The 13255-nt window shown below is 36.8% G+C and overlaps 1 protein-coding gene across 1 annotated transcript in view; it reads right to left on the bottom strand.

Annotated features, from left to right (window-relative positions):
• Nucleotides 1-13255, bottom strand: part of SPAG16 (sperm associated antigen 16) — a 413429-nt gene that overhangs the window by 185020 nt on the left and 215154 nt on the right. The window lies entirely within an intron of this gene.

Below are 13255 nucleotides of genomic sequence, written 5' to 3'. Positions count from 1 at the left end.
CAACAACTAGTAGGGAATCCTTAATAAAAAGAAAATAATAAGAAAAAGTACATAGAGTGATTCTCTTATTAAACACTGCAAGACCTAGCCTGTGGCTCAGGATTTCTTTCAGTCAGAAGTTTTGTGCTTAACAAGCATCCATGGAGGTTTTTTCCATCATTAACTTTTGAACATATACAAAGCTTTGGCACCCACAACCTCGTGCCAATGAATTCCAAAATTTAATTATACATTGTGTGAAAAACTATTTTGGGGTCTTAAATACCTTACTTCATTTCATTTGATGCTTCTAATGCTGATATGGTGAGTAAAAGTAAACACTGACTATGTATTTGCCATCTCTAAACCAGCTGGAATTTTATAGGGCCCTAGCATATTTTACCGACAAAGCTGAAGACTCCTACTCTATTGACTCATTCCTCATACAGACATCATTCTATCTCTGATCACATTACCATTTTTCTCATCATCTTTTGAGCTGAAACTGAAGAAACAGGTAACCAAGGAGGTTTACAATGGCACAGGAGTGTTTTTTGGTTTATTCTGTATTTTTTAAATGTGATTAGTATTTTTGGCACTACTACACAGAAATTTTCAGAAAACTGACCACAGCGGCTCCAAGATTTCTTTCCCAAGTACTAAAAATTAATTTAGAGCCATTCTCAATTTAGGTAAGTAGAGGTAAGTAAGTAAAAAAGGTAGAGTTAGGACAACTTTGCAGTTGACTTTCATCTGCCACTTCACTGTCAGCTGTTGCGATTGGAATTCTTTTCTTGTAATTCTTCACATGCAAACTTAATTTTTTCTGCCCTGACTAAGCAAGCAAACTCATCCGCCTTATTCTCTTCCCCAGTTTCCAAGATCATCTTATTAAGTTAGGTCTCAGCACAGATCCCTTTAGACTCAGTAATTTCTCCATTCTGAAAGTGACATTTTATTCCTATCTCTTTACCACTTTTTAAAAGAACAAGATAAATTTCCTTTTTATTCGGGACAGTTTTGCTTCTTTGAGAGTTTTTGTCAAATGACCTTAAGAAGAATTTACTGAAAATCCAAGTATACCACATTTACAAACCTCCCTTGATCAAATTCTCAGCAAGCCCTTCACAGAACACTAACAGATTTATGAGACTTCATTTCCAGAGCCATGCTGACACCTCTCACTATAAAAATGTATCCATGTATCCTGTAATTTTTTCTTAATATAATTTCTTCCATTTTCCCAGTATAAGTTAGATGAACTGTTCTACAGACCCTCTCTCCCAAACTCCTTTAAAATATTGAAAGAAGTTAATGCCGCCTTCTCAGATTATACCAGGAACAATGGAGGTTTTCTATTATGTTTACTAAAAAAGCTCAGGAAAAATGTTTTGGGACAACACACACAAAACCAGGCCAAAAATACTTTACCTTTGAGTTTTCAGATCAATTTCTATTGTTATCTTACTAACATCCATTAGAAGATCTTGCCTTTAAGATCCAATAAACTCTGCTTTTATCTGAATAATGGAAAATGTGCTAACACAGGTAGCAGAAATCCTTCTTCCGAATCTCTGGATATAAAGATGTGGGAACTGAAAACAGCCTAAGGGATGATCCTAAGCACTACTGTAAAACTTCATATTAAGAATATACTCAGAGATATTTAGTTCATGGCTGCAATGTAAAAAAAAATAATAAAAAAATAAAATTAAACAGTCTGGGAGGTGTGGTGTCCAACTTTTTTTTGTATATTCTTCCTTTTCTCCTTTTCCAATAGATGTCTACCAAATTGTTGCGTAAAAGCATCTACTAAGACAGCTTGAAATATGTGCATCATTTACCTGATAGATCTTAAGGGGAAACTTGCCATTATGAAATATCACCTGCCTAAACTTTTGGCTATTTTTAACACTTATGGCTTAGATTGCTATTTTTTGTGAAAATACATTATAATCCTCATTAAGGCAGTTACACCCCCATGCCTAAGACAAAGCCTTGAGAGATTAATCTCTCAAAAATTTTGATATAGCACAAGAATAATTCTGATGCTTTTTTCACATATATCACAGCATAAAGGCTTGAAGCTTGAGTAAGGGTTCTGAGGAGACCCTAATTTTATCAAGTTTCTAGGAATAAATTTGCTTTTATTAATCAAATGCTTGTACTTTTAATAACTCAAGCTAGATCTCACTTCTGAAGACAGATAAAATTAGCAAAATGACAAATTATCATACCCGTTGTACATTTATGAAATAAGAGCTTAAAACAAATTCAGAAGCAGGTATAAAGTGGGACTGATGAAATCTATAATTGATTCAGAGGGTAGTATGCACTGCCACTGTTGCGAAGCACCAGAAGAGATTTACTGCTTATGCATTTTTTAATATATAATCCCCAAAATGCTACATGAAGAACTGATTCCTTGGGCTGAATTTTAAGAATACACCATCCAGGCAGTGATGAAAATCTTTCAGAAAACAGATATGAGCAGGAAGGTAGTTCAAATAGATTCAATTTGGCAATCTGTGGCAGGGGAAAGAGTTACAAATGAGGTTTAGCACTCCTTACAGATCAAAGGAGAAAAAAGCGGAGACTGAAAACAAAAGCATAGCTTGTGAAGGAGAAAGTTTAGAGGGACAGACTGACAGTGGAAGTAAGGGCAAAAATACTCAGGAGCAGAGGGACCCAATGCCCCAGGTCCCCTGCAACACAAGCTTCCTAATATTCCCTGGGCATAAAAAAAGCCACACTTCATTAAAGAAAGGGGAGTTGCATCAGCTGAGGATCTGCAATTATGCATGTATGAACTTAATGTCAGCATTTCTGGGAAGCACAAACTGCTGCTTATAAGAATGATGGCTGTCAGAGCTGTTTTAGCACCGGGCCTGCAGTCACAAAACCTTCACCACACACTAGTATTCAAACCCGACACACACATAATGCAAAAGAAAGTGCAGTGTCAAGCCTTCTTGCCACTTGTCAAGCCAAGTCAGGCAACTAAATCAAAATGATGCTTTTAGAAAAAAACTTATATCTTAACAGCTGATCAATAATGATATCCTTTTTCTGATTTGCAACATTTTTTGGTCCTGGGAGATAAAAGAAACACTCCAGATTCTGAGGTAATGTTTTGTTACCCAGAGCTGCAACGTTTTTTTACTGCCCCACTCCTCTATATGTATGATATAAGATTACCTGAGGGAAAAAATGTATCAGGAAAAGTAGATGTTTTTAATGATGTAGGCTGTCAGTTTAACAGTCTATGATACCCACATATCTCTACCACATGACTGATTAAAAAAAAAAAAATACTGATTTTTGTATTAAAAACATACAGAAATATAACATTAGATGATCAACCTTAATTATCAGCAGCTATATACATAAACTCCATTTGAATTTAAGACTGATCGCTAACAGAGAAAATGCCAAGTAATCCTGTGCAGGGTGTGTATCTTTCATTCAGAAGATAATAAAACACTTTAACTCTTTTTTACCAAACAAATCAAAGAATCAGACAACGTATTAGGAGACAAGAACAATGTGAATCCTATCTTTTTCTGTCACCTGAAACACATTCACATATATGCGAACAACTTTGCCAACTTTTAGAAATGTGTTGCTAGTATTTTTTTTTTTTTTAAAAGAAAGTAGCAGTACATTTGTGTATGGTGGTCTACAGCCTTGCTTGGTCTGGTTTAGGGGGTTTCTGTTTTGACTTTCTAGCAGACCAAAGCACTACAAGGGATGAGTATGCCTGTATAGTTTAGAACAAAGTATTTGCCTATAAAAAACTTTCAGAAGTTCCAGGCACTGGACAGTCTATGATACTTGTAACCTGCATCATCTCTATGGATATATCTTTTTTGTTAATACTAAATATACATACAGTTCTACCTTCTAACTGATTTCAGATATTCCTAATTGATGCTATAAACCTGCCCTTCTGGAAACAATTACAGTGGAAAAAAGCTGTGGAAATGTTAATTCCACATTTCACAAAAGCAGATGAAGCATAAACTTCCCCACAAATCTTTCCTCCCTCATATTCTAAACACTCAGTTTTCATTATACATTCCTCCTTCTTCTAGTTTCACTGTTCTCACTACAGGATGACTCTCCATTAATACTTACTGACTTGTAGACATATCAATAATTTAGAGTCATTTTCAGCAACAACATGAGTTTTTGGCACAGAGTTATTCTACAAGATTTCAGGTGACTGAATAACTTTCTGGAACACCAGTCGAATTAAGGCAATAGCTACACTGAGAGCGTTGTCCTGTAAATGTATCAAACATAGTATCAACAAAGCAGCTTCAAATACAGCACCTCACTCAAATACTTTGGCACAATGGACTTAGATCTGAACCTCGAGCTGCTCCAGAGGGATTAGTCAGGTTACCTCTGAAGATGCTGTGGAATGTAGAGCTAGCAAGCTATTCTGCTTCTCAACATTAGCTGCCAAGCAGGACCACAGATGCCATCCTTCAAAATTTACAAGGATTGTCATTTTATATCAGCCAAAATAAATGAGAAAGCCATTTGAATCATTAGATCTAGCTGCATAGGACATCCTTCTTTTAACCCCTCATATCACTGACAGGAGAAATACCTCTTCATAATCACTGAGCATTCTTGGTCAGATTTATTCTGAATACTGGTGGAGAGAGAACATTTTGCTCTACAGTTTATTTGGTAAATAACAGTAAACTAGACTTCTCTGTCTAACATACCACATCCTAAGATTTAATCACAGGAATATTATTTTTAGCATTTGCCAGAGCCAGTACTGTGAATCAGACAACAATTTTGTTACTGTATTCTACAAGGCATTAAGTGAACATAACAACATCTGTGCTAATAGCATTTGTATGTGTTATTTATGTAGTGCTGCGGACATGCCTGGTGTTCTGAAGACAACCTAAGACATGGCTCCTTTCTTCAGACAATTACAGTCTAAAGCAAAGATTTTTACACACACCCATTACTGTCAAAAAATGGTTCTTAAAGCAACACACGGAAACAAACACACCTGTGTTCAAATTTTGTGTCCTAAAAGAGCTGCAGCAACAGGTAGCATCTGACTGGAACTTACCCTTACAACATAAGCATCAACAACTCAACAATGAATTTTAAACATACAATCTAAACCACTACAGGATTAACAGTCTTTTACCATGGCATTTGAAAAACACTTAACAATCAATATTCCAATTGCTTAATTGGAAAAATTATGTCTCTTTCATGCAATTATCCTAAAGCAAAATTATAAAAGCTACTATACTATTTGCAGTACCAGCGCAGGTAGACCCTAAGCAGTGCAAAGCCCAAGGGCAAAACTGCAAATACTGTTAAGATTACTTTAATTTTGCTGACATTTTACGCTAGGCCAAAGAGGAAAGATAAGAAAGGAAATGTCTGGAAAAGCACAGTTATTCCATGAAAAACAGAACTAATGAAGCCTGAATGCCTGTGGAAGTATATTTTGCCTCCTCACCCGATCATCTTAGATGTTGATTAAATAAATATATCAGGAATTGATCAACTCTTTAGACTTCTGCCTTCCATGTTTTGTCAGAATTAGTCTGCAGGTTAAATGTTACTGGAGAGCATGGGAAAGGGTTTAAGGAATGTGCACAGAAGCAGCATGGAAGGGGGGGGATACCTTCCTGAAAGCTTCATTTTCCTTGGAAACAAGGTTAAAGACAGTGATCCAGACAGTTACACTTAGGAAAGTATGCACCCACCAGTGGGGTCCCACCTTTGGTTATGAGAGCTGTATTTAAACACTGCCTTTCCATTTGATGCTGAAAACAATTTAAGGGATGAAAATGCTGTGCAGTCATTGTAACTCCTCTTTATCATCCTACTTCTCTGTGTGTCTTACCCCATCATTTTCTTTCACCAGGGAAAGTGAAAATTGGGCTGAGTTTGAAAAAGGTTGAGGTCAACATACTATTTACAAGTTCCCATGAAAAGTACTGAAAAGAAAACAGGTAATTTTTTCCACACCAGGCAGGAGACTTGCACAGTTCCTTGATAAAAGATCCAATTCTTTGTGGGTACAAAGGAAGATGGGACAAAGTTCTGGAAGAGGAATGCATCGAGGATTACATGGGAACTGCATGTGACTCAAGAAGCTTTGAAAGAAGTAGAGTCCAGGAGGGTGCTAAGACAGGACCTCACAAAAGCCTTTCCCATTCTTACCCATTCCTAGGCATCCCCTGGTATCCACTGCTGGGAAAAGAATGGTGGTCCAGAAGAATTTGGTATGTGCAGCCATCCTTATGTCCTTCGTCTGTATTTGAACAAAACACTCAGTAGCAAAGATTTTGTTTTTAATAGATTTTGTAACCTTGAAACAGACTTGAGATATAGTTCACTTTTTTGGGTACTGGAACTGTGAGATGCATTAATTATTTACAGTGACATTTCTTATTAAAACCCCTAGGTTTTTTGATATCTATGGTTCATTTTGGGTGTTGCTTTCATTATCCTCATGGACTATGTGTCTAAGATACATCTTATGTAGTAACTGTAATATGTCTCACCCTTCAGAATAATCTTAAGCCCAATTTTACTCCTGTTTTATTAATAGACATAAAATGTCATTTATACAGAAGGTGAATGCCAAAATACTCAGCAACAGAAATGCAAAAATGTCCTTTCTTTTCCTCAGTTCTCATCAAAGCTGAGAAGAAAAAGAAATAAATTTCAAAAACACAAAATCAATCAAAAAGTGGCATTCTATAAACAACTGAAGAAGTTTCAAAGCCAGGAAACACGGCAGTAACCAGCAGATGGTAGACGGTATACAGGTACATGACTTTTTGTCTGAAAATAAAAATGCAACAATCCAGCAAAAACCTGTGACACAAGGCTGGAAATCTTCAGAAAACTGTCAATGCATAGTATGCCAAGTGCAAAACTCAAGGTAATTTTTCATTCTACATTACCTAATTGCTAGATCTTTTTATCATAATTCATGCTTATATATTGACCCAAGACAGGGTAACTGTTTCCCTCTGCCATTCTACCTGGCTGACAGCTGGGAGTGACATCAAGGGGGAAAAAAAAAATAAAGCAGTGTTTTGGCATCATACCACTTGTTGCTGCTTCTAGTTATCTAGGCACCGTAAAAGTCGTAATCTTTTGTTTTAATGAAATTCACCTTCTTTATTAAAAAAACTTCCTTAAGGCTACATTACACTTCAAAAGTGACAGTTTCACATCCATGATAACTTAAATGTAACATGCTCCCACTACCAGTAAGAGTCCCAGAATGGTATATAAGAATTTTCAGACAACAAATTAGAAGTTATTTATAACCAAGTTTCAATCTAACAATTCATCTAGATTTTAAAGCATTTTATCTTTTTGAACTGAGTACTGATGACAGAAGCTGGCATATCCAACTATACACACAAAGAGAAATCCCGTTTTACCTGGTGCCTTTCCCACTGCTCTTACCAGCTTGTCTCTGTCCCCCTGCGCAATTACTCATTTATTTCACAGCTTTTAGTTCTGCATTCTGGATCATTATGATGATTTTTTGTTATGTCCACATGGTAGCAGATTACTCCAATTCAGGTTACAATCTACACAAACCACAGTTAGGCCCACTACATTCAAATCCATTAGCTTGCTAAGATAAGCTTGGTACCCCCAGAAAAATATTGAGTGCATTATCATTCCCTGCAGGGTAGGCTTTTTAATGTTTAAAAAATGAGCTAGCTTCTTTCTGTGTCGTGTAATTAAAAGTGGTTAAATGAGATTTTAAAATAATTTAGGCACCTGGTAGAAGGCGGTTTTTAGTACATGTAAAATTGCCTTTTAAGAGGCTTTGGAAGCACACCAGGTAAGGAATAAAAATGAAAAGACAAAAGATAAAGCTAGTTACAATACTTGGAGATTAGATGTAGCAAAACGCACATCAGCAGGACAGCGGGCACTAGACAATGTTGGGCTCTATGCAAGATTTAAAGACCAATGAGTAATTGATTCCCTTTTTAACAAAAAAAAATTATTTTTTAATAAAAAAAGTATGTCTTTTCTAAAAGCTTTCTGCCAGTGCATGTCCAACATCCCACAACAAAAATCTACACCAGTTTATCAAGAAGTAGGAGTATACGGGCATCCTATTTGAAGCTGGGAGCTCATAGGAGCCCAGCCAGTGAGACCTTCAACAATTATAAAGGCTGCTTATGCTGAAAGAAAACAGTGTTTCTGTGCCATTTTGCTTTAGGATATTGCCAAGTTATTTTCCTCCATTAACTTCATAAGAAGTAATTGTTTTACTTGAAATTAAATATAATGAGTAAATATTGCAAAACTACCATATTTTCCAGAAATGGTATCTGTACTGTGCCATTCCAAGGCTTTCCCTCAAACAATGCCAATGTAAGTTAGTCTTCCTTCTATTGCATTTTAAAACTAAATTAATATATTTAGCCCACATAAAATCATGCATCATACCAATCAATATCCATAACATAAATTAAACAGGGTGCTATTTCTGTGTGATACTTAATCTCAACACCCATCCCATCCATCATGGGTCGTTTCTCCTCCATTGGAATGATTCCAAAACCTCAAATTTTAATGAAGGGCTGTTGAAGTAGGGAAAAACGTAGTTTGGAACAAATTCAGATATATGAATTCCATGTACAGAACAGATTTAAGACCTATATTAACAATGATAATCCTGTGTCACAGTTCCTCTGAAATGCAAAGTTGTGGATCAGTCATTTCAAATCCATTATCATCCCCAAATGGTTGTCCAGTGATATCTAATCTCAATCAATAGCCAGTAATGAACCACAGCCATTAATCCCATTTGCATGTTTGCACAAAGCATCATTTTTAAGCTGCATATTTATATGCATAGAGGGTTCAGTGAGTGCATAGAGATTTCCTAGACTGTAGAAAGTTCTGCACTGGGATTTGAACATTTCCCCGTCACCGGGAAAATATTTAACTCGGACTGTGTAATGATCTCAACAGTGAAGCCCAAGAAAACACACAGGACAGTGCACTAGCCAAATGTTTGTATTTGGGGCAACTGATGATCTTACTGAGCCATGCCCTGGGGATACAAACATAACCAAAGGCAGGAAATTAGTTAATGGAGACAGTGATCAATAACAATTTGAAGTCTGAGAATGGAGGAGGAATGGAAATACTGAACATGAACAGAATTCTGGAATGGTACAGAAGAAAGCAACATATCAAAATCAATATGATCTTCTACCCTTTCACAGAAAGGCTTTGTATGAAAACAGAACTTCTATTCATGAGACCATGCAGTCTCACACCTGACAGCTCAAGAAAGGGGGAAAACCAAAAAAACCAAAAGCTTTAAAACAAACAACTCTCAAAAGTGTGGGCATATATACTGTGGCCTTCTTTCTTTCTGTTCCTCATTCATTTCATATATACATTACTCAAATGCAAAGAGTACAATTTACAACCACTAAGACCATGGTTCCACATCCACATCCTCAGTGGTCAAACAAGTCCTGACCTTTCATTCACAGTTTGTCAGCTCCCCTGCTACTTTGTGCTACTGCAACCATTCATACCTAAAGTTATCAAATTACTTCAACAATACAGCTTGAGGTAAAATACATAAGCACAACAAATAAATGAGAATACAATTAGTATTTCATCTATTTTTCATCCTGGATAGATCATTGTGACTAGGGTGCAGTTTCACATTGTGTTCCTCAGCCACACATTCCCCTTGTTAGCATTACATTAGCAGAAAATTAATCCTGCAGAAAAAAATAGACATGAAGTTTCCTGGCAGTCACGTTCCCCAACGGGCTCACTGCACACCAAAGCTGTCCATGTCCACGAACTGGAAGCAAGTGGCTGGAAACAGACCAAGGAAGAAAGGCTCAGGATCCTCCCCCTCCACAGCAGCTAGCCATGGCACTGGCACAGGCATAGCAAAAACCTGCAGCATCAGGCAACACAAGGATTGGAACCTCTGCCCAAGTATGTAACCAAATAATCCGTCATACTGATAAAAAAGTCCCCTCATCTTCTAAAATATTTTTTAAAGTATCAAAGCAATATTTACATGAAATCTAAGCCCGTACCTTGAAAGACATACCAGTGCAATTCAATTTTTGTAAAACACTCCAAATATTTTGGGTTTATTTCCAATTCAAGTATCTTACACATTGCCTCAATTGAATTGCCATTCTCTAACAAACTAATGTTTGTTATTTTAACAGCCCACCTTTAGAAATGCACATTTTAACAATATAACAAACTATGGATATCCCTTAGACTTCCTCACTAGAACCCTTGCAGCAGACTTGAGGAAAAAACAATTGCCTTTATTGCACTGAAGAAAACACTAATGAACAAGAATGTTGAAGGCGTCCAGATTATAATTGCACATAAAGAAACATAACACAAGAAATTCTATAAGAGAGATGTTTGACGTGTATAACAACTCTGAATAAAATGGAGTAACATGTTCAGCAAAAGGGCAGGATCAGACCAGAGAACCTGAGACCCACCCAAGCGAGGAGGAGCTAGCTGTCTATAATTCCAACTCCCCATCCTCAAATAGGGATGCTGATGAACCTAGAAGAAAACCTAAACACCTCAAAAATTGAAGCCACCACAGCAAACAACGAGTTTCCTCTCCACAACCTGTAGAAATGAAGATCAGCAAAACTGAATTGCTTCTGGTGACTCCCAGCCAGCAGCTGTACCAGGACCAGCAGGAACTGAAAATCATGGTGACATGTATGAAAAGAGAAACCCAAGAACTCCTTGAAGAGCAGGCAAATTTCTGCGAAACTTTTGCATATTTGTGGCTTCACGAAGCTGAACGAATAGGTGTAGAAGTATAACCACTTTGTTAGTATCTCGGCATATTCCTCCTCCCTTTTCTCTATCAACGTGGTTATCAATATAGAAATTATTTTCTTTCTTTCAAGTAAACACCGGATCTAATCACCCACGTAGCTGATCAGAAAGTTTCCTCTTAATTTCTAAGTCAAAAGCAATCACATCAAATATTACGGAATTGAATAACGAATAATCTTTTGTCGTAAAGAGAAATATTAAACTTGACACCTGTTTTTGTGAAACCGATAAAGATAATCACCAATGCCTTTTCAACCAATGTGATTAAATCGGTTTAATGCTTGCAATATTAATATGGCTGGTTTCAGGTCTAAAATCAGATAACGTAGAATGTAGCACACAAGACAATCATTTAAGATAATGATATAATTTCTGTGTAAAGCAAAGCAATTCAGTACATTTAAAAACTATGTACTTATAGACAAGCATAAAAATTAAATGACAATTATGAAGGTAAAGATAGCTAAGTCATGGATTTAAATACACAATACAAAGACTAGTACTATCTCTTTATTCCCATTGGGACTTCAAATAGTAGTCCAGGGCACACTGTGGGTATGAGATTGAGGTCTTTTGAAAGAGGCTTTAAAGAATTTCATATCTGTGATGGAGGGGTCAAAAAATTAAGTAGTAAACATGGCAGTTCAGCTGAAAAAAATAATAATAGAAAAAAAAAGAAAACAGAAAAAAGAGAAAATGACCAGGTAAAGATAGACAAAAAGAAACCACAGAAGCCTGTAAGACTCCCTAAGAAATTCTGCATTTGAATGACATTGTTTGATTTGACCAAAATGGAAGCTGCTAATTAAAAACTGTTTTCAGAATCAAAAACTAGAGCACAGACATACCAATACGTTGGCAGCCCTTCTCCGCTTATCTCAGGGAAGTTTCTTTGAAAAAAGTGTGGCTAAGGATTCATTTAATTTGATAGAAATGTGTGGTGTGCGTGTGTGTAACACTGCTGGAGCCTCACATCTAGAAGAAAAAAAACCCCTTGGTAAGTATACACATGCTAAATAGAAAAGTACAGAATATCATCCCATATATTACATAATAAAAATAACAAGTAAAATCAAGGGGTATTGCTTTGTGAGGAAAATACTAGCCTTCCTCAAACATATAGCTGTACTATTTAACAACGTATTTAAGTAGAAAGTTACACAAACCGAGGGTTTTGTGTTATCACCACTTCCATTTTCCAAGCTACTGACATTTTTGGCCAGTGACCCATGGCTGAGTCCTTCCCTCTGGCCCCTTGTCTCCTCCTCAGGAGCAAACCAGCCATGGGGGTTCACTGACTGCTGGAGCAGCAACAGCTCCAAGTGGAGTGAGCCAGAGGAGAGCACTGCTTCTGGTGTTACACGTGGCGACGAGGCTGGTGGGGACTGAGCATCCTCCAGCAAGTGCAGAGAGGCTGGTCAGGGGTTGATGTCACTGATGCTTCTCTGGGTATTTCTCTAGGTGTTTTCTTAAGTCTGAGTAACATCCCTTTGAAGCAGATTGCCTCCGACTCTTCTTTGCCCTTTTATATCCACTTTAACTGTCCTTCCCAGCACAGCCTGCTTTCACTGAAAGCAAACTGCCAGATAGTCTTAAGTCTGAGGAACTCAGAAAAAACATGTTATTTGGTAGCTTGCTTGGAAGCTGGCATATGTGCATATAAATGCCCTGTGAAATGCAATTTACGCTTCAGAAGCCACATTCCTTTCCCCCTCCACCAAGACAAAGAGAAATGAAGTTTCTCACTATGTACCTACAGAAAAAGAAAACTAACATACAGGAGACAGGAAACATGCAAATAAATGAAGAGACCAACCACACTTTCCACAATGTTTACAACTGCAACTCCTTACAACACACAAGAAAAAAAAAAAAAAAAAGAAAAAAAAAGAAAAAAAATAGAAAAAAAACCCAATTGGTGTAAGCATCCTGTCATAAATTTCTAAAATGCTAGACACTTCATTTCAGTTACAGCAATGCCTTGAAGGCTACAGCAAAGCACTTAACATACCACAACAGACTCCAGACACCTTCTGAACAGCTCCCACTGTACAAGAGCTTTTTAAAAATCTGAGCCATGCTTGCTAACCAATAGAAAATATCTAACAAGGCAATCAACAAAATGGCTGTGATGTAAAATCTTTGGTCTTCAAAATAATGTGTCATGGTTTATCTTAAATACTGGAAAGGTTTCCTACTATGTATTAGTTTTACACAAAAGCCTCAATAGGTTTTCAATCGCTGGTTTTGAAATTCAGTGTGTGTAAAGCCACCTATGAAACTAACTACAGAGCAGTTTCATCAAAGGGCAGCATTTTATTACAATACATTTTCTTCCTGTAATTAGTTTAAATACACATCTGAATTGCTCAATAGGAGGACT

Source organism: Falco rusticolus, chromosome 8, assembly GCF_015220075.1.
Source record: "Falco rusticolus isolate bFalRus1 chromosome 8, bFalRus1.pri, whole genome shotgun sequence".
In the NCBI taxonomy this organism is placed as follows: Eukaryota; Metazoa; Chordata; class Aves; order Falconiformes; family Falconidae; genus Falco; species Falco rusticolus.
This window is presented reverse-complemented; position numbering and strand designations above follow the sequence as displayed.